Source organism: Protopterus annectens, chromosome 15.part0 (genome assembly GCF_019279795.1).
Source record: "Protopterus annectens isolate FY-2018-M chromosome 15.part0, PAN1.0, whole genome shotgun sequence".
NCBI lineage: Eukaryota > Metazoa > Chordata > Ceratodontiformes > Protopteridae > Protopterus > Protopterus annectens.
In genome coordinates, this window is record NC_056749.1 from 540,604,067 (window position 1) to 540,630,508 (window position 26,442).

The 26,442-nt window shown below is 40.7% G+C and overlaps 1 protein-coding gene across 1 annotated transcript in view; it reads left to right on the forward strand.

Annotated features, from left to right (window-relative positions):
• Positions 1 to 26,442, forward strand: part of LOC122789905 (putative defense protein 3) — a 157,310-nt gene that overhangs the window by 38,314 nt on the left and 92,554 nt on the right. The gene's annotated exons all lie outside the window — the stretch shown is intronic.

Below are 26,442 nucleotides of genomic sequence, written 5' to 3' on the forward strand. Positions count from 1 at the left end.
TTGAATTTCAAACATCATATTCTTCAGAAAATGCATGCTAACACAAATACTGTTATTCTAGCAGCTTTCTAAGTTTATAAGAGCAATATTTAAAATTTGTCCCCCATTATTTTAGGCTTTGTCCAGATTTCTCCCTTTAAGAAGTTGAGAAGTATGCTTAGATGTAGTATAAAACAAGTACAGGTAAAGGATACTTGGAAGAATTTTTAGGACAGTGGTATACTGAAATGAGAATCTAATGGCGGACGGCACAGTGGTGCAGCTGTAGCATTGTTACCTCACAGCAAGAGGTTCTCCAGTTTGATTCTCGGCTGGGGTGCCTTCTGTGTAGAGTCTGCGTGTCCTGCCTACGTCTGTGTGGGTTTCCTCTGGGTGCTCCAGTTTCCTCCCACTTTACAAAGGCATGCATCTGGAGCATTTCTCCCAGGGCCTCTGCTGAAAATTGGCTTTGTTTCAAGTCAGACTTTCCTGGTAAACAAATGTTAAATAAATAAAAATAACCAATTAAATTAGATTTATAATATTAATACACATGAGAGCACATACATCTGCCTGGATTAGTTCATCTCTAACATTCTAAAAATATGGATTCTTCTACTGGTAAAAAAAAGCACCTGAAGTAGATAAAACTTTCCTGGACTTCCTTTTTTCATTTTTCCTATCTTGTGATGGCATGCAACCTTCCATAGAATTATTTGTCCCCAATTATTTGTTCAGTCTATTTACAGTCAAAAGCAGATTGCAGTCTAGAAACATAAATAATGGAAGTTTTTATTTCCTGTTTCTGAAATGATTACAAAGATAGCATTCTGAGAGAAATGTCCCTTTCTGCTTCAAAATTATAAGAAGAGTAATACTTATTTACTTGCATTGTCACTTGATGAATAAATTCTGAGTGACAATAGGGAGAACATCAGAACTAGGACAAATAGGCTCTAGGTCATTTGCAACTCATTGTCTTAAGTCAATAAGTGCCAGCCTAGTAGATGAAATTTTGCTATAAGAGAGTGATGCAATATATTTCTGTATTGGCCCCTTGTCTATTTTTAATCATGGCAAGACAAAATGTATGAGAGAAATCCTCTGTCTCATTTGAATATACAGTGCAACACCACAAACCACCTTGATCTCAGGAAAAGGCCGAAAAGGTTTCCATAGACCAGTCTACTTAAATGACAATTAAACTCTTCATTCACTATCTTTACCTATGTGTATCAAGCTTCACCCACCTCTCAGCAGTGCTGAGTATAATTACTGAGCTTTTACTTCAAGTTACCAAGATACAAACAGCTAAGACGTACTGCCGCTTCTTGAATGGTGTCCAACTAATTGGTGGGTAGAGAGAACACTATTTTTGTCTGTTATAGTTTAGTCCTTGCATGCGGTGTGCAAGTATGTACTCCAAATGGTAGTGTAACAGTCAGTCACGAGTAAAATAACACTCCATGATGGCCTTCACATCAAAGAAATATTATTTCATAGCATTAACAGTAGCAATTTCCAGTGCTGGTTGATGTGGACTGGAGTTTTCACTTTCTTTAAGCTGCAGTGATATTTGGGAAGATATGTATTTAGTGGGATACAGATGTATAATTCCCTTGCTTAGGGGTGGGGACTCTGCTCCTCCCCAAAAAATATGCATGCAGTATTTTTTTTTTCATTTTCCAGTTCCACTCCATTGAGCTTTTGCAATTTGTAATGTGCTGATTTCTACATCATGTGAGAATCATAAACCCTCTCTAACAACACAATCAATGTCATGCTCTTTAAATTGATTTTTTTATCAAAAGATCACTTGTAGTCCGAACAGGAAGCGTGTTTCCTCCATTTCCACAGTGATATTTAATTATTTTAGGAATCTTTGTGTTATATCACAAACAAAAAGCATTTCATCTCCTAGCGTCATCCTATCTGAACTACTGTACATCTGCGTCTTTACATACTGAAAGATTCCGTTTGGGCTGAGTACATTATCAAATAAAAACAGAAATATGTATGTTTTCAATATTGTCTCCAAATGTCTCAGGAGGAGGCATTCCTTCTTGTTTTATTTAAGCTTTTCACTTCATAACCAGATCAGGGAGGCTTCCTTCATTTGCCCGTCAGTGCCAACTATGGGCTTTTTATTTGAGATGTTTAATTCTGGTAACTTTGTCATAAGGGAATCTTACCCCTCTCTACTTGAAACTGAGTATGGTTTGTCCTGTTAGGTAAGCACAGGGAAACAATTAAGACATGACCTGTTATGCCTTTTATTTTCCTTCTTGCTTTCTAACATCTTTTTTACTAGCCCTAGCTTCTATGTGCAGTGCTTATGCAAAGAACTAAGCCTGGAACATATGTCTTGAAATTCATTTCCTTCCCTCTCAATATCTGTTACTCATGATGCTTCAGAAAGCTGCAGTTCAGCCTGCCTTAGTAATAAAGGCTCAACATGGCTAATGTCCTCAGAAGATAAGAGACACGGAAAGCTGTCTGTCAGTTAATCCTTCCTACCCTCGTATGCATTTTCATGTAGCCTATGCTTATTCACAGACAAGGGTCAACAATGTGCCAAGAGGTGAGTCTTCCTTCTCAGCTTCCTGTACCTCTGTGGTAGTGAGTTTATTTTTTCTATAAAAATACTACCTGCTCAGCTTCCAAGTGCCATCACTCTGTGGAACATTAAAACTATTTGTATTTCAGCTCAAAATAGTAATAATCTGATTGATAGGCCATTTGCACATAACTGTTGGGGACTGTTATATGGACTGCATGTGTTTTCCTGTTCACTTCTGTTACCCAGACCAAAGTACAGTAGAGAGTCGATTATCCAAACTAATTGAAACCTAGGGTAGTTTGGGTAATCAAATTGTTCGGATAATCAAACGTACATTGAACCGAATAAAAAACTTCTAAAATCTTGTTGTTTTTGCGCTCAGGAAATACACTTTTCAACCATTCAATGATTCCAGTGGACATTCACACAAGAGTGGGCTACAAGCTCAAAACACATGCACAAGTGAATACATATAATGTTTATGTATTCAAACTTTATGATTTTTCTTACCATAAAACTTTGGAAGGCTGAGTTTGGATAATCAATGTTCGGATAATCCACTCTACTGTACTTTTTCAGAAATATGGAACTCAGTACAACTGCAGTAAGATGACACCCCCCCCCCCTCCGATGGAACAGGCTCTGAATCAACAGGATAATTTGGCCACAGAGTACAACACTCTCCACCATTTGACTGAGCTGTACGTTTTTTTCCAGAATTGTACTGCTCCTGCAGCGCACAAATTCTCGTTTTGAAAAGTGGAGGCAGGGTTTGTACTGAAAAAAAGTATCCAATGCAAAATGACCAATTTTTTTTCCAGGGGAAAGTTGTATTATCTATGTTGAGCACAACCTCATCCAAAATAAAACATAAAAGAGATGCTTTATTAAAATAATAGAACAGAGATATACATAAACTTTCACGCCCTCAAATGGTACTTCAGCGGATTAAAACTGGTGCTTAACCAATCTGGCTGATTTACAGTAATACTTGCTTGCATGATGTCACATGTTTAGAATGCATACAATATTATGAAACTCCCTGGCATGTATCTGATAACCTACTGCAAACAGCATGAATATTAATTGGCTGACCTTATTTAGAGCGAACAGAACGTCAGGTATGGTTAGCCTTCTAAGCATCAAATTAGTCTTGAAATGTTAAGGTGGAAAAGAGCTAAGGTCTCTAGACTGCCATATGATGAGCTGTTAAGGTTTTCATATAATTTGTATGCATTTCTTTGAGCCAAGCTTGTATTCTTTCAAGACTGCTTAAATAATAGCTTTCTGACTTAACATTAATTTACTTGGAACTCATCTGTTTTAACTGAAATTTACATATATTCCATGATGCCTTGAAAAAGGGAGGCTTGCAGATATTTTTGTACAAATGTCACTGTGTTCTGTCAGAGTCTGTCTTGTTGAGTCACATATTTGTCTGCTGTAGGACCTCTGCTTTTATTTTGACTTTGGTAAAATTACAATGAAGCCCAGCATACTGAGGCCTACATTTGAAAGGTTCTGGATCAGCTAAAATTAGCTTCCCCAAATATTTAAAAAAGCCACATGAACTTTATAGTCTCAGAAACAAACAATGGTCTTGGTAGAAGATCTTGCGAGTGCTCAGATTTGTCTGGATCTGAAGCACAGAGTATTGCATTATTTATTTATTTTACATTTGTTTACCGGGAAGGTCCGACTGGGCAGAGCTGTGTGTTTTCAGCGGAGGCCCAGGGAGAAAAGCTCCAGAACAATTGCTAACATACTATACATAAGATATTTACACATTCAGTAATAAAAATATAGCAGACAATAACATATGATTGCATAAAATATTTACATAAGCATAGTGGTTTAGACATACAATTAAAAGTACATTTGATTGTTGTTCATACAGTATGTTTAGTAGAGATAATCTTGAAGATGTACTGAAGATAAGACAAGAAAGGAAAAACTAAAAAAGGAGGAGAATATAGACAAGTTCATATGAGATGCATTGACATTTTAAGGGAAAGCTTTTAAACTTAGCCTAGGGGAGAGTTAGTGGGTTTAAGATGAGTCTACGGAAGAGTTTGCTGCAACTTTCATGTTACATATAATCTGATGTAGCATTTGCATCTTTATTGAAATAAAAAAAATTGCTTCACAGCTCTCACTCTCTTCCCATGCATAAGTTAAAGAACTGAAGTTTACAAAATGGACAGGGATATAAAATGACTGCACTACCTGAAGCCTTTATCAATAGTTTATAAAATAGACAGGGATATAAAAAGATCACACTACCTGATGACAGCCATCAAATTAATCATGTTCAGTTCAGAAAAAGAAATACAGATAACAATCTGCAAATAAGACAACAATTGTGTCTGAAGTATTATGCAAAAGACTGTAATGCTTCATTTTAAGTGCAGTGGGAGATGACCATAGCACTCTGTACACATTCAGAAGAGCCAGTATTCACTAGGAGTATAAACAAGATGAGGTCGCAAGTAAGCATGTCCTTTGTAAAACACATTTCCAACCAAAATGTTTATACAGCAGAACTCTTTAGTTTCAGGCTACGAAAAACACATTTCCAGCCATTTTCTTTTTCTGCAGATGAAATGTTCTGATATGGAAGGCCAGATACTGCTATCTTCAGAGCGCATGCAAACCCATCCCTGAATGTAGCCTTTCAGAGGTGTACTTTCACTGCTAAATGTCTCAGCTCTCTGTTATGACATAATATTTCATGATGCTGAATAGTTCCATCCCAACCCACCCTACACACAACATGCATGCAGATACCAGCTATTCAGAAATGTTGCCAATTCATGACTTCATATGTAGGAGGAAACCAACAATCCTGACAAACACACGCACAAACAGAAGGCTTTTAGACTGTGCAGGAAAGGCACGACAAAAAGGAACTAACCCAGACAACCAAAGCACTATGAGTCAGCAATGCTAACTGCTGCTTTGCTGTGTCATTGTGATAGTTAGATTAACTAACCTAAAAAAATTATTTTTGGTGGTTAGCAACATGCACATTCTTTCCACTGCAGTGTGACCAACAGAGAAGATACATTCTTTCCACTGCAGTGTGACCAACAGAGAAGATAGTAAGCACTGAAAGAAAACCCTAAACACAAACCTTCATACCAACCCCCTCTGCACACAATAACTGCAGATATCAGTAGGTGAACAAAAGCTGAACTTGTGTCACTTTCTTCATCAGAAATACCTAATGTTTGAACCTTATAATGCTGTAAGTAAATCAAATGTTTTACTATACAGCCAACGGAACAGGTACCGGATAGACTTCTAGAGGGGCAAGACATTAGAAACACCAGAAAAGAAAAAGGGAAGTAAAAACATATAAACTGTCATCAGATTGTGTACAATGCACCCAATCTGCCCATTCCTTTACTTTGGCAGCCAGTCTTATGTCCATTGATTTGCCCAGGCAAAGCATAATGCCTCTATACTTGTTCCATCTCACTTTTGAATAAAGGTACTATTTCCAGTCCAATCACATCAGCATTTACACAGTTGCATAAACTCATGTGTGACATACCATAGTAATAATTATAACCCCTCCCCATCAGTCTTCACTTTATAGGTTCACAGGTAATTACTAGGTTAGCTGCCCTAAGTCTAGCCAATTAACTTGGATCGTGCCATAGATAATTTGAGGGGATCCATGCATGGGATAAAGACTTGCTGATGCACAGTAAATCCATCTGTAATGGGTCTGAGAATGCTTTGTATGCCAGACACAGATCACCCCTTATCAGCCTGTAGGATACTGAGTATAGTGACAGGGCTATGAGTCCCATGTAGGACATGTTGTGTAGGCCTTGTATCCGTTTAGTACAGTATCTCTGTGGGTGTTCCAGCTGTTGCATGTGGCTGAACATATACTTGCCAAAGGGGGGATTTTATTCAATGACTAGCCTGATTAGGGCTGAGTAAAGGGGGACAATGACATCTCTAGACCTAGAATTAATCCCTTTAGTATTAGTATTAGTATTATACAGTGTCTTTATTTGAAAAAAATCAAATTTTTTTAAAAATAAAACCATTCTATAATGTGACATCATTTCATGTCTAACTCCCTATCCTGATGTGTACCAGCAGGAATGAAAAACAGTCAAACTGTGCATGCAAACATTTTGAAAGGCAGCTCTTGCCACTGTAAAGGTGTTATATACACACAGTCACAAAGGAATTTCTTTAACTCACAGGATGGGTAGAATTTTGTAAAGAAAACATACAAATGCATGACATTTATGAACTACTATAACTATTTGTGGTTGAAATATATTATTTAAAGTCATGTTTGAAGTTCATTGTTTAGTAGTGAGAAAATGGACATAATTTCTGATGTTTCAGTCTCCACACTGATTAATTTCATTCAGTGCAGCTACCAAAGTCATTGGCAATAGTATGGGATAATCTAGTACTTGAAGTCCCATCCATATTTTCATAATTCCAAACATAAAGGAATGGAAATTCTTTCTGATGGAAGTGCACAGTGAATTTCAAACCCCATTTAATTGTATTAAGAAATTTTATGCAAAATGTTTAGTATGGTTCTTAGGCTATTAGAGGCAATGGTGTGACTTTATTTGTTTATTCATGTTCAGTTTCTACATCACCTAAATTTAAATCTGTTCTCTGAAATACAGTATGGTTTTAGATCTCATTGCAGGGCAAACACTGCCCTCCTTCACTTCACCAACACTATAAACGAGAATAGGCACAATGGTAACCTAGTGTCATCTGTGTTTCTGGACTTATACAACATTTTTGACACTGTATCACACCAACATTTACTCACTGAATTCCAGTAAGGTAGCTAGGGTGAGGCGAGAAGGACAACTGCCCCGGGTGCAAAGTGTTAGGGGTGCAGTCAGTCAATCCTTATAGGTTCATAGGTAAGTACTAGGCTAGCTGCTGTTGTGGACCATTTTAAGCCTAGTCAGTTTCCCTTAGTGAAAATCAAACCTTGCACCTCCTGTGTGTGAGTTAAACACCTTAACCATTATGATAACCCCCTTATATCTAATGCAATCAAACCTGAGTGCTGGAGCTCTCTGTGTGTGGTCTAAACTGGAGCAACTACTTGGTACATTGCTGCAAACAGTTTACTACAGTTCAAAAGTTAGAAAAAAATATTTTTTTAAACTAAAATCTGAGTGCTGTAGCTCTCCGTGCAGGCATGGTATAAACTGTAGGAACTGTTTGCTACAATTTATAAGAAGATTTATTTTTTTAAATAAACAGGACCTAAATGGCTGGGAGGGGGTGGGGGGAGGTGGCAATAGAAAGACTGTCCTAAATTCTCTTCAATATAGGTCTCTCTCAGACCTCCCTTACATGGTTCCTTAGTTATCTGTCTGGAAGGCAAGAAGCAATCAAATGGCAACAAGACCTCTCCTCCTCTCTCCCAATTACCATAGGTGCCCCTCAGGGCTCTATACTAGGACCCCTTCTCTTCAATATTTTTATGAACAAGCTTTACACTGCCATAGACCAAGCAAATACAGTACAATATGTAGATGATTCAACTTTAACATGTACAGTCTTCACAATATCCGAACTCCAAGAAATCACTCAGATCTATTTCTTTTCAATTGAAACCTGGCTAAAAATTCAAATTTGATCTTCAGTCTCAATAAAACAAAATTGATTTTCTTCACCCTAAAATATTAACTCAATCAAAAACAATCTTTCTTAGTTACATATGCAAATAATACTAAAATTTAGGTAGTACCACATACCAGAGAAAGTGTAGTTAGGCAGCATAAGATAGTGGTTTGTAGGATGACATTGGTTATCAAGAAGAGGAGGAGGAGTGTGAGGGCAGCACCAAGGACCAAGTGGTGGAAATTGAAAAAGGGTAATTGTGAGATGGAGTTCAGGGATGAGTTAAGGCAGGCACTGGATGGCAGTGAAGAGTTACCAAATAGCTGGTTAACTACAGCAGAGCTAGTAAGGGAGACGGCTAGAAAGGTGCTTGGTATCACATCTGGACAGAGGAAGGACGACAAGGAGACATGGTGGTGGAATGAGGAAGTACAGGAGAGTATACAGAGAAAGAGGTTGGCAAAGAAGAAGTGGGACTGTCAGAGAGATGAATAAAGTAGACAGGAGTATAAGGAGATGAGGTACATGGCAAAGAGAGAGGTGGCGAAGGCTAAGGATAAGGCATATGAAGAGTTGTATGAAAGGTTGGACACTAAGGAAAGAGAAAAGGACCTGTACCTATTAGCTAGACAGAGGGACCGAGCTAGGAAAGATGTGCAGCAGGTAAAGGTGATAAAGGATAATGAGGGAAACATACTCACAAGCGAGGAGAGTGTGTTGAGGAGATGGAAAGAGTACTTTGAGGGGTAGATGAATGAAGAGAATGAGAGGGAAAGAAGGTTGGATGATGTAGGGATAGTGAATCATGAAGTACAATGGATTAGCAAGGAGGAAGTAAGGATAGCTATGAAGAGAATGAAGAATGGAAAGGCTGTTGGTCCAGATGACATAACTGTGGAAGCATGGTGGAGGTGTTTAGGTGAAATGGCAGTGGAGTTTTTAACCAGATTGTTTAATGAAATCTTGGAAAGTGAGAGGATGCCTGAGGAATGGAGAAAAAGTGTTTTGGTACCGATTTTTAAGAATAAGGGTGATGTGCAGAGCTGTAGTAACTACAGAGGGATTAAATTGATAAGTCACAGCATGAAGTTATGGGAAAGAGTAGTGGAAGCAAGGTTAAGAAGGGACGTGATGATTAGTGATCAGCAGTATGGTTTCATGCCAGGAAAGAGCACTACAGATGCGATCTTTGCTCTGAGAGTGTTGATGGAGAAGTACAGAGAATGTCTGAAGGAGTTGCATTGTGTTTTTGTAGACTTAGAGAAAGCATATGACAGGGTGCCTAGAGAGGAGTTGTGGTATTGTATGAGGAAGTCAGGAGTGTCAGAAAAGTATGTAAGAGTGGTACAGGATATGTACGAGGGTAGTGTGACAGCGGTGCGGTCTGCGGTGGGAGTGACTGATGCATTTAAGGTGGAGGTGGGGTTACATCAAGGATCAGCTCTGAGCCCTTTCTTATTTGCATTGGTGATGGACAGGTTGACAGACAAGATCAGACAGGAGTCCCCGTGGACTATGATGTTTGCAGATGACATTGTGATCTGTAGTGAGAGTAGGGAACAGGTGGAAGAGACCCTGGAGAGATGGAGATATGCTCTAGAGAGAAGAAGAATGAAGGTCAGCAGGACTACGACAGAATATATGTGTGTGAATGAGAGGGAGGATAGAGGAATGGTGAGGATGCAAGGAGTAGAGGTGGCAAAGGTGGATGAGTTTAAATACTTGGGGTCAATAGTTCAGAGTAACGTTGAGTGAGGAAGAGAGGTGAAGAAGAGAGTACAAGCAGAATGGAGTGGGTGGAGAAGAGTGTCAGGAGTGATTTGTGACAGATGAGTACCTGTAAGAGTGAAAGGGAAGGTCTACAAGAGGGTAGTGAGACCAGCTATGTTATATGGGTTGGAGACAGTGGCACTGACAAAAAGGCAGGAGTTTGAGCTGGATGTGGCAGAACTAAGAATGTTAAGATTTGCACTGGGTGTGACGAGGGTGGACAGGATTAGGAATAAGTATATTAGAGGGTCAGCCCAGATTGGAAGGTTTGGAGACAAAGCCAGAGAGGCATGATTACGTTGGTTTGGACATGTGCTAACGAGGGATGCTGAGTATATTGGGAAAAAGATGCTATGGATAAAGCTACCAGATAACAGGAAAAGAGGAAGGCCTAAGATAAGGTTTATGGATGTGATGAGAGAGGACATGCAGGTGGTTGGTGTGACAGAGCAAGATGCAGAGGACAGGAAGAAATGGAAACGGGTGATCTGCAGTGGCGACCCCTAACGGGAACAACCAAAAGAAGATGATGATGACCACATACTAAATTACTGGACAATGTAATAGATGACTTTCAAAAAATTTGATCAACATATTCTTTAAACAATTAAAAAGACCCACCAAAAATCTAGCTCTGTTTGCAGGCCAAAGAGTACAGACCCAGCAATAAAAAAAACTCTAGTGTCATCGTATTTGCTTCCAACCTCACCTACCTTACAAACCTAAACTCTACACTAAAATCCATACTAGCCTCCTGTTACAACAAAGTAGCTACATTTGCTACCTACACTGCACCCAGAGCTCACCACTGCCAAGACTTAAAACAGCCAAATTGGCTGGAGCTTAAAAACTGCTTAAAATACTCTCAACTAGTTATGGCATACCATCTGATATATTATCCTAAAAAAAAAAAATGCTCTGAATTTCAAAATATATTACTGCCGTACACTCCCACAAGAGATCTCCATTCTGGTGATAAATTTCTACTAAGCATTTGCGGTGGTGGTGCTGCTGTAGCGTTGTCGCTCACAGTTAGACATTGCCCATTCGATTCTCAGTTAGAGCGTCTTCTGTGTGGCGACATGCGTGAATGGGCGTTCCTTCGTTGAAGGTTGTGCATTAGGCCCGGCAAGCCAGCACATAAAAATCTACTGCCAATTATTAGCAGACCGGAGTTCCGCTGTGGCGACCCCTAACCGGGAAAAAGCCGAAAGACACAACAACAACAACTTGTAAAGCAAATAATTTGTCAGGGTACTCACTATACTCCTGTTACATCTCCAAACTCTGCAAACCATTTCTACACAGGAAAACATGACTAACCAACTCCAAAGCTATAACATCTTAGTCATGATCATGTTCCTCACCAGGTTGAGACCTCTAGTGAAAGAACAAACATCTTCTTACATTTCACTAACTTTTTTGCCCTCCTGTGCTTGAATCATTAAACCCCTAACAATATTACCTCATGCACTTGATTCAATACACCCCTCTTCTCCCCATACCACTTCTCAGTTTGCTCTTTTTCTAAGTGCCCCATCCAGCACTCTACTTCATAGGTTCATAGGTTCATAGGTTCATACTAGGCTATCTGCCCTAGGGCATTTATAAGCCTAGCCAGAGTGTGTTTGGCTTTCGCCACCCATTTTAAATTAATTTTGCTATGCCTTTTTTTGAGGTTAGTATACTGTGCCTCTGTCTAACAGTGACACAGAAGTGATAGCCGGGGTAAACCTACGATCTCCCATCCACTCATCAAGATTCCTCTTGAAGAGAGTCAATGTGGGACTCTGCCTAACCTGGACTGGGATTTTATTCCAGAGTGAAGGGAGCCTCTGGGTTATGAATCTGTCCCTCCAGCATGTCCTATTTATTTCAGTGCTGAGGTTCAAGTCTCGAGCGCGTAGTTCGATGGGATTTGGATTTTCTGAGGTGCAGCATGTCCATTAATTCCGGGTTGGACATGGCTTTATACGTCAGGCACAGATCGCCTCTGAGCAGGCGGTATGCCACTGAGTAGAGCTGGAGTTTCTTTAACCAGGCAGCATATGGCATCTGTTTGAGCCCTTTGATCCTCTTGGTGAGGTACTCCTGGGGTCTTTCCAGTTGCTGCAGGTGTCTGGTAAGGTACATCCCAAAAGGGGCATTGTACTCAATTATGGGCCTGATGAGGGATGAGTAAAGAGGTACGATGACCTCCCCTGATCTAGATGTGAATCCCTTCATGATTAGGTGGGCTATGTAAAATGTTTTTCTAACCACTTTGGCCACGTGGTTGTCAAATGAGAGATTGCTATCAACTTGGGTCCCCAGGTCCCTAATGACTTCTTCTGTACTTAATGGATTACCACCTATGTGGTAATTTGTGGGCACTTTGTTTTTGCCAAAGGGGATGACTATACACTTTTTGGCATTTAGCTTGAGGCCATGGCTCTGGCACCAGTTGTCTGTTTCTATGAGGCCCTTTTGGAGGATGCTTGTGTCGGCTGGGGAGTTGATTATGGCACCCAGTTTGCAGTCATCTGCGAACTTGGTCAGCCACAGTCCTTCCGTGTTGGCCTGTACCACCGAGAAATATATACCGAACAAGAGAGGTCCCAGGACTGAGCCTTGTGGGACTCCACTTGTAACTGGTTTGGAGTCTGACATGGCTCCAGCAATTCTAACCATGTGGGTTCTGTCCTTGAGCCAGTTTGCAACCCATCTAGTGACATAGGGGTTTATATTTAAGCTGGTGAGCTTATCTATAATGCCCGAGTGGGGTACTGTATCGAAGGCTTTTGCAAGGTCCAGGTAGGCTGTGTGGACCACCTTCCCTCGCCAATGGCCTTGGTGACTGTTTCAAAGAAATCGACCAGGTTTAAGAGGCAGGATCTGCCTTAACAAAGCCAAACTGGGTAGGATCCAGTGTCTGTAGGTCCCCAATATCTTTATTTATGAGGTCCATGATGATCCTTTCCATAGCTTTGCAGACCAAGCTAGTCAGGCTTATGGGGCGATAGTTTCCAGGATCCGTTGAGGCACCACCTTTGTGGAGAGGGACCACTTTGCTGTACGCCACTCTTTGGGTACATATCCTGTAGTAAGGCTAAGATTGAACAGTAGTTTTATGTTTGGGTTTAGCTCTTCTTGGAGTTCATGTAGGATGCAGCCCGGGACACCATCTGGTCCCATTGATGCTGTGTTTTTTGCTTTGGAGAGGGTGGCTCTTACCTGAGCATCTGAGATGTCAGGGGGGCAGCACTCTGTTGGGATAGATATTTGCCCTTTTGGTGGGGAGAGGGGGAGAAGCTTGCACTGAACCTGTCAGCTAGGATGTTGGCAATGTCTGTGGGCTTGGTGTATTTTTTGTCATTTTGGACTAATTCTGAGCATATCTGGGAATTCCCACCCAGGTTCCTAACATAACTAAAGAAAGCCTTGTGATTATCCTTAGTCTCCTGTGCAATTTTTCTCTCAAAGCTGGCCTTAGACGATTTTATGAGTGCCCGTAGTTTTTTGCTAATACTGATCAGAGATGCCTTCCTTTTTGGGATTTTGCTCTATCATGTAGTAGCTTCCTCCTTCTATTGTATAGTTTGTTTATGGCTGGGGTCCACCAGACAGGACGCCTGCCTTTGGAGGATTGGGTCTTGGTTTTATTTGGGATTGCATGATCCATGCATTCCTGAAGGTGTTCATAGAATGCGTTTATAAAGGATTCTGCGGTCTGGGCTGTATTTTCCACAGGCCCAGGGGCTTTGAAGCATTTCGCCTCGGTTTTGCGCAGTGTGACATTTGCGTTACAGAAGTTTTTCACTGTGGTTTTCTGGGCAGGGGGTGGGGTCAGGATGTGAATATCCAGTGAGATTAGTTTATGGTCTGATCTTACCAGTGAGGGATACACTTCTGGTCTGGAGCATAGTGTCCCTATGTTGGTGATGATCAGGTCCAGTATGTTTTCCCTCTTGTGGGAGTGGTAACAAGTTGTTCCATAGCATTTGAGTTTATAAATTCTAGGAACCTTTGGGCTAGGGTGTTGGAGCTAGAGTAATGCTCCCAGTCTATGTTTGGGTAGTTGAAGTCGCCCAATATAATGGTGTTTGGAGAGACCTTCATATTTTCCACTATTCTCAGGAAGGCCAAGTGGGGTTCCTGTGTTTGGGAGGGTGGTCTGTAGCAGGCTATAAACTGGAAGGCAGTTTTACCCACAGTTAGTTGCACATGGATAGTCTCTGATGCTTCGTGCTGTGCCACCAACCTGGAGGTGTGGGTATCATTGACGAATATTGATACTCCCCCTCCTTTTGTGGTTCGGTCCAAGTTTTGGGGCCGAAAAGCATGGTATGAGGTATAACCTGGTAGTGCTGGGGTGCTCTCGGGAGCCTTGAACCAGGTTTCTGTTACTGCACAGATATCGATGTTCTCCATACTAAGGAGAGTTTTGAGTGCATGCATCTTGAGGTTTAGACTTCTGGCGTTGAGTAGCATTACTCTTAGTTTCTTATCCCTTGTGATACCTATGGAGGTGGGTTTGTCTTTTGAGCCTTGCCTAAAAAGGCACTATGGGGGTAGCAAGAGCCTTTGTCAATATCCAAAGCCCAGGGTGACAGGTGCAAGCCGTCCCTAGCAAAGCATCGTGGCTTGTCGAGCATGTCATCCCAGGCTGACAGGCATTGGATCCCCTTTGAATGACACCAACACTTAAGCCAATTGTTGAAATTGATCATCTTGTCTTCATATTGTGGCATCATTCTTGGTGAGGGTAAGATGCTACTCAAGGTCAGGGTCATACCGGCCTGGGCTACATGCTCAGAGAGCTCCCCTATGTCTCTTTTCATGTAGTCCAGGAAGGTACATCTCAGGTCATTCACACCAGCATGGACAATGACTGAGTCATATTTGTACTTGCCTTGGAGTGACCTGAGTGCTTGTGTTATGTGGCGGATCCTAGCGCCCGACAGGCAGCTCACCGTGACCTTCTCCTTGTTCAGCCTGGTGAGCGGGACGTCAGTGTGCCTGACGATAGAGTCACCTATTACAACTGTATCAGGTGTGTTGTTTAGCCTTAAGGGCTGTGACTGTTCGGCACACTGGCTTTGTGAGCTATGTGTTGCATGTGTTTTGTTTTGGGGTAGCGGTTGCTTGGGTGTCTGCTTTGGAGGTCTCTGCTGCTTAGGCAGATTTTTATTTAGAGCCTCCGAGTATGTTTTGTGTGTTTATGTGTTTGGTTTGTTGTCGTGGTAGGTCTATGTGAGACTGGAATTGTAGTGAGTGTGGTTTCCTTCTCCTCCTGACTGGTTACGCCAGTACTGAGTTGAGAGAGCTTAGCCTCCAGTTTGGCTATATGGTTGCATCTCTCACATGTGTTGGAATTTGTTGGGAGGAGGAGAGGGTTGTCTGTGTACATGAGGCAGTTGTAACATTGCCTCAAGATTCCCAGATTCACCAGCTGGACCGAGAGGAGATTGACAACTGACCTTTGGACATGCTAGAATAGTATTGGGAATTCCTTTATAATTGAAAAAAGGGGCAATGGGGAACAAGGTACTCAAGGGGAGTTTGTGAGGGTGTAGTGCTTTTAATTTTTTAGAGCTGACTTATATAATTGCTTTAGTGAGCAAGTGCCAGGTAACTTAAATGCAATGTGTTACAGGTAACTTAAATGCAAAAACGACAAACAGTAACTTTCTTTCAAGTGAAACAAGGAAATAAGTACAGTAAACAATGCAGATATCACTAGGGATCCACAGAAGTGCTAAAAGGCCACGTTTTAGGTGGAATTAGCGTTTCAGGGAAATAAACAAACAACAAGCATACAAATAAAGCTAGATTCAGCAGGCCTGGATCTAGTCTATGCTACAGCAAACAAGGTGTACCAATTCCAGTAAGAAACAGTTAGAATATGCAGGCACTATAAGCCTTTAACCAGAAATTCCCTGCTCAGAAGGGCAGAGTCCAGCCTCTCCTCCCACAAGAGTGCAGACCGCAATCCTTCTTAATGTAAAATAACTGGCCTGAAGCCCAAGTGCTTAAACCAGAACTAATACACTTTTAGAATAACAGACACTGAGCTCTCAATCAGCAGTTCCCAACTTAGAAGGATGTAAGCTACCTGTCCTGCCACCACAGTGCAGGCCACAAACCTTCCTAATGTAAAACAACTGGTCTGAAGCCCAAGTGCTTAATCCAAAAGACTTAGAAATGATAGCTACACTTTAATCAAGTTACTACCAGCAGTAATAAATACAACTGAATACTTTAAAGAATGCCTGGATTAGTGCTCAAGTTATACAAACAAAGCTAGATTCAGCAGGCCTGGATCTAGTCTATGCTACAGCAAACGAGGTGTACCAATTTCAGTAAGAAGCAGTTCAAATACGCAGGCACTATAAGCTTTAACCAGAAATTCCCAGCTCAGAAGGACAGAGTCCAGCCTCTCCTCCCACAAGAGTGCAGAACACAAACCCTCTTAATGTAAAATAATTGGCCTCAAGCCCAAGTGCTTAAACCAGAATTAATACACTTTTAGAATAACAGACACTGAGCCCTCAATTAGCAGTTCCCAACTTAGAAGGATGTAAGCTACCTGTTCTGCCACTACAGTGCAGACCACAAACCTTCCTAATGTAAAACTGGTCTGAAGCCCAGGTGCTTAAACTAAAAGGCTTACAATGAGTTACACCAAGCAGTAATAAATACAATTGAGTACTTTTAAGATGACACAAAAGCAAAATAAAGTAGGAAAAAAACACAAATACAGTAAAAGCAGATAATTTTTTTTTTTTTTTTGGAAAGAGAGAAAGGAGTAGCAGAAACTAAGCTGATTGGCCTTCTCAAATGCTCTCCCTTCACACATGCATTCCGTGTATGCCCAAGTTATAAACCTTCTAGATACACTAAGTTAGAACAGGCAGCCTAGCTGTTACTAATCCTATACCCTGCTTTCTCACTCATATGCCATTACCACTATCCTCTTATACAATACAAGTATCTCCCCTCCTACATAATTTTATTATTTACTTATATATCTCTTGAACTCTTTACACACTTTTCTGTACTGAAATGTAAAAACACTAAACTTTTTTACAACAATGTTTTCCCTTCAGCAGCATACATTTACTTCCTGCAGGATTTTACAGCTACCACAACTTCACAAACTTATACATGTTGATATAAGTACTTTACTGTATACACCTGTCTTGGAATTATGTTTGTTTTTTTTTCCCCTAAAAAATGTAACTGTTGTTTTTCTGAGAATTGTTTGAAATTTGCTTGTAAATATAAATGCACTGTGATTGAGCTTTTCATCCCAGGCCTTCACGGAATATGGGCTCTGGCAAGTCGGATTTTCCTAATCAACAAAGACAAATAAATATTACAATAAACTATTTAGTACTGCATTTTTTCTTCACTACATTATACGGTTCTTAAGCTGACTGTACGTTATACAGAAGTATTAAGGTTATTTTTTTGGTGATTTAATAACCTCAACACTGTTTTGTTTCCCTGGTTTATGATGTCATCCATATGAGACAGCTAACTTATAAATATAGTTTGTTCAAAATTTTCTTCAGATGTTACTGATGGAGATGGGGTCAGTATCAAAACCAGTTTAATGACCCTGTTCTTGTACTATGGAGAAGAAGGAAAATTAATTTTCAACATCTTACTTCCAGTTTGTTTTTTTTCTGAATGCTCTGAGCTGTTTGTTGTCTTCCTGTTTGTTCTGGGCTCATGGCCATTTTCTGGTTTAGTTCTGAAGCCATGCAACCTTTTGAGTGTGTGGATTTTCTGTGGAAGTCTATCTGATTTGTTATCCTATTTGCCTGTTCATATTGCTTACATGTATAGTGTGCTTGTCAGTTTAATGGAGAGCTTTACTTTTTGGACTGTAGCCAATAACGTCTTAGTCTTTAAGATTTATAAGTTTTCCTGAAGGCTAAGGAGCACACTTTCCTGCCTCTGTAACAAAAAGTGAAATCTTACCATCACCTCATTGAACTTGTGTAATGACAGGAACACAGAGTTCCTTGGACTTAATCATGTAATCCATTGCTTGATGGCTAACAGCATTCATGAGGCTTGGTACTCAGTCAAACTAACATTGTTGGTTTGCCTTTATCCCCATTCTAAGGTAACCGGAGACAATAGAGTAAGTGTTTGATACCTTCTCACCTAACAAGTTGACTTGAGAAAGTTATCAGAATTTATCATAAAAATGTATAAAACTTTTATTTGTATTTAGCAGAGAGTTTGAATATATCATGGCAGTGGGGAAGTCAGATGCACTAAATGGTTACCTTTAATAAAAAAACAGGCTTCCTCCAAAATATAAGCATCAGCATCTGATGAGCTACAGAATAGTGTGCACTTATTGTATTAATGAACAAAACCAATTATCTAATAAAGTTAAGGTCTAAATTTCAGAAAAAATATTCTCTATATGAGTAATACAAAATATCATATAAATAAAAGGCACACATATTAAAATATAAAAGGCACTATTTTGCCTTCAAGTAGGCATAACATTATTCATTATTTGATTAACCACTTAATACAATTTAAGGTCACAAGACAGCTACAGCTTACCATGGCACTCGGTAGCCACACGACAGAGAAGCTATTCCTGGATGGGGTGCCAGTCTATTACAAAATGGAGACACTAGAGTCACTCACATGGCATGCAAAATGCATAGTGCTTCACTGTTTGGAGGACTGCCAGTTCACATACAACACATCTTGTCACTGGTCCCCACATCTTCAACACTAGGAGGGTTGCAAGTACAGTCCTTTCTACACAAACAGCTTTCTGACAAACAGAACCAATCGCATAGCTGTGCTGACACTACAGAAATACATCCATGACACCACTGGGCCAAATGTATTAAACTTCCACTCTAGCTAATTGTTTATCTGTGCTAATATAACAACAGGAATAAGCCAGAGATTTACAAGACTGTTGCTATCCTATCTCTACATCTTTAATAGTACCACAACAGCATTTACCTCAATATATTACGTTTTGATTTAAGTAATACAGTGTTTTTTAATTCATATTCATTGTTCTGGTCACTTGGTTCAGGTATTTAGTGTGGGTAGGTATGATAAAGTGAATGCCCAGTTTTTTTTTTCTCAAACATTGTTTTTCCTTATTTCTGCTCATGGTAGCATTTTATAAAATGTTTCATTATCAGACTAAACTCCCTATTCATTGCTTCCTGTTTTTCTTTAGACTACTTGCACCTACCACTGTACAGTGTGGTTTATCGGGTCCTTTACTTTAAAGTATTTCAAAGCTAATAATTGTGTACTCTCAAATGATTTCAAGTTAGATGTGTTCTCTTTGTACAGTTCCTGAGCAAGTTTACAGAAAAAATGCCTTAAAACATTTTTTAGTGGTTCTGTCTCATGTTTGTCATGTGGAATATGTATTCACCTTATCTAATATGAAATTTAGTTCTGCTGCAGTAATCTGTATCATTCAAAGAAGAGAAGAGAAAGCTGAATAAAGTAATTAGTTGTGCCTATTAAACGGCTGTTAATGTACTTATTTTGGTGAAATACCATGATTCACTGAAGTAAAGACTATATGAGACAGCCTTAAGAAACAAGAAATGCCATGTCATATTGCATTACTTCCTGTCAGTCTATATAATGGGGTGGAAAGCTGTACAAACATCTTTGCTGCATAGTTAGAATTAGAGCTTTCTTGAGGAGGTATACATTTTTGCTCTTTATTCTCCTTTCTAAAACTTAACAGTGAACTTTAGAAAACATTTTTTTATTCTGTAGTAGGTTGTAGATGTCTTCTTTAAATGCCAGCTCCACACACAAATCGTAACATTCTGCTTCAGGAACAAATGAAAACTAGAACTCATGAATACATTTGTACCACATCTGAAAAAGAAACTTGAGAAGCTGTATATTACAACATAATAAAATGATAAGCGCTTTCACAAAAATGATTACTTCGTTACTTCAGATCAACCCTAACACAGAATGAAGGCATATAAATACTATCAAGTCGGACAATCAAGCTACAGAAAACTGACACACCCACCCAAAAAATAAATAAAATAAAGTGACATAGCATATAAACTGTGCTAAAACTATGGCATAATACAAATACAGGACCGGTGTTAGCATTTTGGTGCCCCCCAGCAGATGTCAAGTTGGGGGCCCCCTAGGAACTTCCAGTCTATGCATCACCCTATTGCTGATACCCCTCGTAAGCAAGCTTTTAGTTCATGCTGCAAACTGACTGACCTGTAGCTACAGTACTCTTAATTACTACAGGCCTGTGTACCACACTATGTTGGCCCATCTCACAAAGGGGCAGTTACAGTTACTGGAATTTAGTTGCACCACTTATACATTGCAGGACCTCGATGTACAGGTGTGGACCTGGGTGAAATGGGACCATAGGCCTACACACACACACACACACACACACACACACACACACACACACACACACACACACACACACACAACTCTCCAATCTTCCCCTGATCACTCCCCACCTCCCTCTTGGACTTCCGATGCTATGCACATTACTTTTTCCTTCCCTTTCTCAAATTTTGGTTTACTCTTCAGCTTTTTCAAGAAGCCATATCTTCCTATATGCTCATGAAGTGCATTTTCTTTTTTTTTCTTTTTACACTTCCAGTGATGGCTTGAACAGAATTTTTGATTAAGGAAAGAAATTGTGCTGCTGTTCAGCTTCAGTTTTCCTTGCATCCTTTCAACACACCTTTCCTGACCAAGTAAGTACAGTAATAACCATTTAGAAACTAATTCAGTTAAGCCAGAGCCACCACAAGCCATTGGGTTATGCATGTTCTGAAATACATTTAGAGCATTTTCTCAACTTTATAATCCAGGTTGTACCAAAGGCTTAATGTTCAAAGATGACAAAATAGCAACTCACAATAAATTAGCAAGCCAATTGTTTTCTAGACACACAGGTCCTATCTTGAAACTGCCTTCTTCCCTAACCCCCCCCCAAAAGACTGCCTAAGTATGCATCCCTCTGGTGTTAGACTGGGATGAAAGCAGAGGTTCAAATTTCTACAGTCATGTATTTCAGAGGAATGCTGACATACATATACATAGCGTGCTTCCTTATTCCTCAACCCAAACTGTCAAAGACAGCTACCTGCTTACATGCCTGAAGTGTGATTGTGAGGAAAGTGAAAAAAATAACAACTCTGTTGCTCCTAGACAGTACACTGTCCCTGCACAAACTATAGTAACTGTCTTTGTACACATCTGAGGTCTGTCAGAAAAGTAAAAGAATGACCACACTGTCCTCAGCCCAAACACAAGCTATAATAACCTTATGTACACACCTCTAAGGTTTGACTGTGATGACAATTAAAGAAGTGATAACCCCACAATCCACCACTCGCCCCCCCCCCCCCCCACACACACACACACACACGCACCTACACCAGTTTTCTGTACACACACATCTAAGCAGAGCTGGTTTTAAAATGGATGCAATTGAGAGCAGGGGCCATTATCAGATTTATCCTAACAGGGTCATATCACACCCCTGTTCAGGTTAAGGAGCACAATCATAAAATTAATACATTTTTCCTCCTCGTTTTCTGCAACTAGCAACAGCTTTTGTGGGCCCCCCCACACAGTCAATGGATGATTAAGAGAGCACCATGTTTCCATTTATACAGTCTGAGGAGTGGGGGCTCCAATTTTAGAAGATCTAAGTGTCTGAATGTTCTGTGATATATTTTACTTATGACTTTTGAAATATAATTACTTGTTAGCTACATTTTTAAGTGATACCCAGACGAGTAATGTCTGTGTCCTGGCATTACTGAGTGTGTGCACAGATAAAAATCCCTGATATTTTCTATACACACACACACACACACACACACACATTATGTACTTATTTCAACAAATAGCAATATACTGTGCAACACTGGTATTTTCACACCAGATCAGTGGCTGCCGTTTAGCAGTCATCAAACAGCAGCAGGGGTAAGTCACTTTTATTTACCTTCCCTGATTCTTCTATAGTTTTTCTCTGTCCTTTGTAAAAAGTTTGATTTGCTTGTAAATCATTCAGGATTACAGACAGTCAATAAATCCAGACATTAGAGCTTTATACTTACTTGTCCAAAAAATGAAAGCTGATGAAAAAGGTGTTATACTACAATCTTTTTAATTGAAATAGCGTAATATTTGGAACATGTTCATGATTTTGAGCCTTTATTCTGCTATTATAGGTATGGCAATGAATTATTCTGCAAAGAACTTGAAAGTTGCAGTAACTGGTGTTCTGCCAGTGTTTATAAAACTCCCTGAAAAAGAAAACCATCTCTGAAGATCAGACTCATCAGCTTTTCTTAAAATCCAAGGTTTGCACTGAAACAGTCACTCTGGGCTGCTGATCTCTCTAGTGTTTACCTTGCTTATGTTCATTATCAGATTTATCCTAATGGGGTCATCACAGACCTGTTCAGGTTAAAGAGCATAATCAGGAGATTAATACATTTTTTATCCTCATTTTTCCCCAACCAGCAGCAGTTTTTGTGGGGCCCCCACACACATTCAAGGATGACTAAGGGGCCCCCTTGCAGCCACTGATATTGCAAGTACCTAAAGTTGGCGATATTTTTAGTTTTAGTGGGCTGAATGTCCACTAGCAGAGTTTAACTAAGCCAGGGGTAGTATGTCAGTGGTAAAATATTTAATGAAATTGTGAAGCTTGTTGCTTAATAAAACACTGTTACTATAACCAGAGATATCTTTGAATTTTAAAGGAAATATAAATACAAGTTATTACCCATCTGGTTTATTAAGCAAACAGGATTGTTGTACTAGCTTTTCTTGGTTTGACAGACCTGTTGCAAAATATCAGGGTAAGGCAACTTGCTGTGGTTGGGGGCCCCCCAGGAACAGGGGGCCCCCAGTGACCACAGAGTTCGCTGGTGCCTAAAGCTGGCTATGTACAAATAACACTATATAAATTCAAAACATATATGCATATAAAATATAATAAATCAATACGCAGGTTACCTAAAGAGCTTGCAAGTTTTCAAAAATTGAACATGTTCGTTCAGACCTAAATCTCCACCACATGCTTAGCTAGCGCATTCGAGGCATACTTAATATTGATGGAGTACAGATGTTCCCGAATGCGTTCTCTAAACCTACAATTACTCTTACCTATGTAGAACAAGGAGCATTCAACACAATGGGCCAGATAGATCACATCCTTGGTGTTGCAATCTGCTGATACTTTAAAGTAAAACTTCTGACCAGTAACAGGATTAATGAAGGTGTTACTGGTCTCTATATAAGTGCAATACCTACAATGTCCACAAGGGGGTAGTAATACCACTATTAAGTTCATAGGTAGGTACTAGGCTATCTGCCCAAGGGCATTTTTAAGCCTAGCCAAAGTGTGTCACGCTTCCATTGATTAATTAACTGAGCCTCTGTCAAGCAGAGCCAATGAAGTGATCCCAGGGGTGTATTTACTGTTGCCCATCCACTCAAGGCTTCTCTTGAAGAGCTTTAGCGAGGGACTCTGCCTAATGTAGTTACGAATTTTGTTCCATAGCATGGTGAGTCTCTGACAGGAATCTATCCCTCCAGCATGTTCTATTTATTGTTGTGGCAAGGTTTAGCTCATTAGAGCGTGGCTCAGTGAATTTGATTTCTTTAGGTGGAGCATGTCCATCAGTTCTGAGTTGGACATGGCTTTGTAAGTCAGGCAGAGATCACCTCTGAGTAGCGATATGCCACTGAGTACAGCTGGAGTTTTTTCAGTCGGGCTGCACATGGCATATGTTTGAGGCCAGTAATCCTCTTGGTGAGGTGCTTTTGTGGTCTTTCCAGCTGTTGGAAGTGTCTTGTGAGGTACATCCCAAATGGGGCATTGTACTCTATGATGGGTCTGATGAGTGACGAGTAGAGGGGCACTATAACCTCTTTATTTCTAGATGCAAACCCCTTAGTAATTAGATGGGCCACATAGAAGGATTTCCTAACTACTTTGGAAATATGATTGTCAAAGGAGAGATTACTATCTACCTGGGTCCCCAGATCTCTTATTACCTCTTCTGTATTAAGGGGGCTGCCGCCTATGTGGTAATTCGTGGGTGTTTTGTTTTTCCCAAATGGGATGACTATGCATTTTTTGGCATTTAGCTTGAGGCCATGACTTTGACACCAGGTGTCTGTCTCAGTAAGGCCTTTTTGAAGGATGTCCATGTCAGCCGGAGAGTCAATTATGGCTCCCAGTTTGCAGTCATTGGCAAACTTGGTTAGCCATAGTCCTCCTGTGTTTGCCTGTACTTCTGAGAAATATATGCCGAACAGTAGGGGTCCCAGAACCGAGCCTTGCGGGACACCACTTGTGACTGGTTTAGAGTCGGACCTGGAGCCCACTATTCTTACCATGTGAGTTCTGTCTGTAAGCCAGTTGGCAACCCATCTTGTGACGTAGAGGTATTACCCGAGTGAGGAATGGTGTTGAATGCCTTGGTGAGATCAAGGTACGCTGTGTGAACCACCTTTCCCTCGTCTATGGCCTTGGTGACTGTCTCGAAGAAGTCAACCAGGTTTAGTAGGCATGATATGCCCTTAACAAAGCTGAACTGGGTCGGGTCAAGTGTTTGGAGGTTCCCAAAGTCTTTGTTAATGAGTTCCATGATGATGCGCTCCATAGCCTTGCAGACCAGGCTAGTCAGGCTTATGGGGTGATAGTTACCAGGATCAGTTGTGGCCCCTCCTTTGTGGAATGGAATAACCGTTGCTGTGAGCCATTCTATGGGCACATAGCCTGTGGAGAGGCTGAGGTTGAACAGCGCGTTTAGGTGGGGGGTTAGTTCGTTCTGTAGTTTGTGCAAGACACAGCCTGGGACACCATTTGGCCCCACTGATGCTGTGTTTTTGGCTTTTGAAAGGGCTATTTTCACCTGTGCTTCTGTGATTTCCGGGACACTACACTTTTCCGGTATTGTTGTGGGCCCTTTTGAAGGTGAGAGGGAGGTGAAGTTTGCACTGAATCTATCTGCCAGGATGTTGGCAATATCAGTAGGTTCAGTATATTTTGTGCTATTTTGCACTAGCTCAGAGCATATCTGCGAGTTGCCACTTAGATTCCTGATACAGCTAAAGAAGGCTTTGTGGTTATCTTTCGAATCCTTGGCTATTTTACTTTCGAAGTTAGTCTTGGATGATTTTATGAGGGACCTTAGTTTCTTACTAATACTGATCAGGGATGTCTTTTCTTCTTGGGATTTGCTTTTTTTCTGAACTAGTTTCCTCCTTCTGTTGTATAACCTGTTTATGGCAGGGGTCCACCAGACTGGTTTCCTTCTCTTAGGGGAGTGAGTCTTGATCTTGCTAGAGATGGCACAATCCATGCATCCTTGTAGGTGCTCATAGAGTGCAATTGTAAAGGATTCTGCATCTTGGGCAGTGTTATCCTTTAGCATGGGGGCTGTGAAACTTCCCACCTCTGCCTTAAGTAAGGTGAAGTTTGCTTTAGAAAAGTTTTTCACTGTGGTTTCCTTGGTTTGGGTGGTGGTGGGGTGTGGACATACAGGATGATTAGTTTATGGTCTGATCTAACCAGTGACGGGTTGACCTCCGGTACGGAACACCTGTCACCCATGTTGGTGATGACCAGGTCCAATATGTTGTGGCCTCTGGTAGGGGAGTTTACCATCTGATCCAGGGCATTTGAGTTGATAAATTCCAGGAAGCGCTGAGCCTGGGAGTTTGTACTCAAGTAGTTTTCCCAGTTAATGGTAGGGAAATTGAAATTGCCCAATATCATAGTGTTCGGTAGGATCTTCATGTTTTCCAGTGTCTTCAGAAAGGTGGAGTGGTGGTTCTGGGTCATGGGGGGTGATCTCTAGCAGGCCACAATTTGCATTGCAGATTTGCCCGATGTTAGTTGCACATGGATGATCTCAGTGGTATCATGCTGCTCCACTAACCTGGAGGTGTGAGTATCCTTGATGAATATGGATACACCCCCTCCTTTTGTGTTTCGGTCCATGTTCTGTGGCCGTAATGTGTGGTATGAGTTGTAGCCCAGTAGTGCTGGAGTCCTCTCTGGAGCCTTGAACCAGGTTTCAGTTACTGCACAGATGTCGAAGTTCTCCATACTTAGGAGTGCTTTGAGCGCATGCATTTTGAGATTGAAACTCCTGGCGTTGAGTAGCATAACCCTCATTTTTTTACTTGTGCTGTTTACGGTGGTGGGTTTGAATTTTGAGCCTTGCCTAAAAAAGGCACTATGGGGGCAGCAAGAGCCTTGGCCAGTATTCAAAAGCCAAGATGTGACAGGTGCAAACCATCTCTTGCGAAGCAACACAGCTTGTCGAGCATGTCATCCCAGGCTGACAGACACTGGATCTCCTTTGAATGACACCAGAAGCTTAGCCAATTGTTGAAACTGATCATTTTTTCTTTATACTGAGGTATCATTCTTGGTGAGGGCAGGATGCTACTCAGGGTCAGGGTCATTCCCG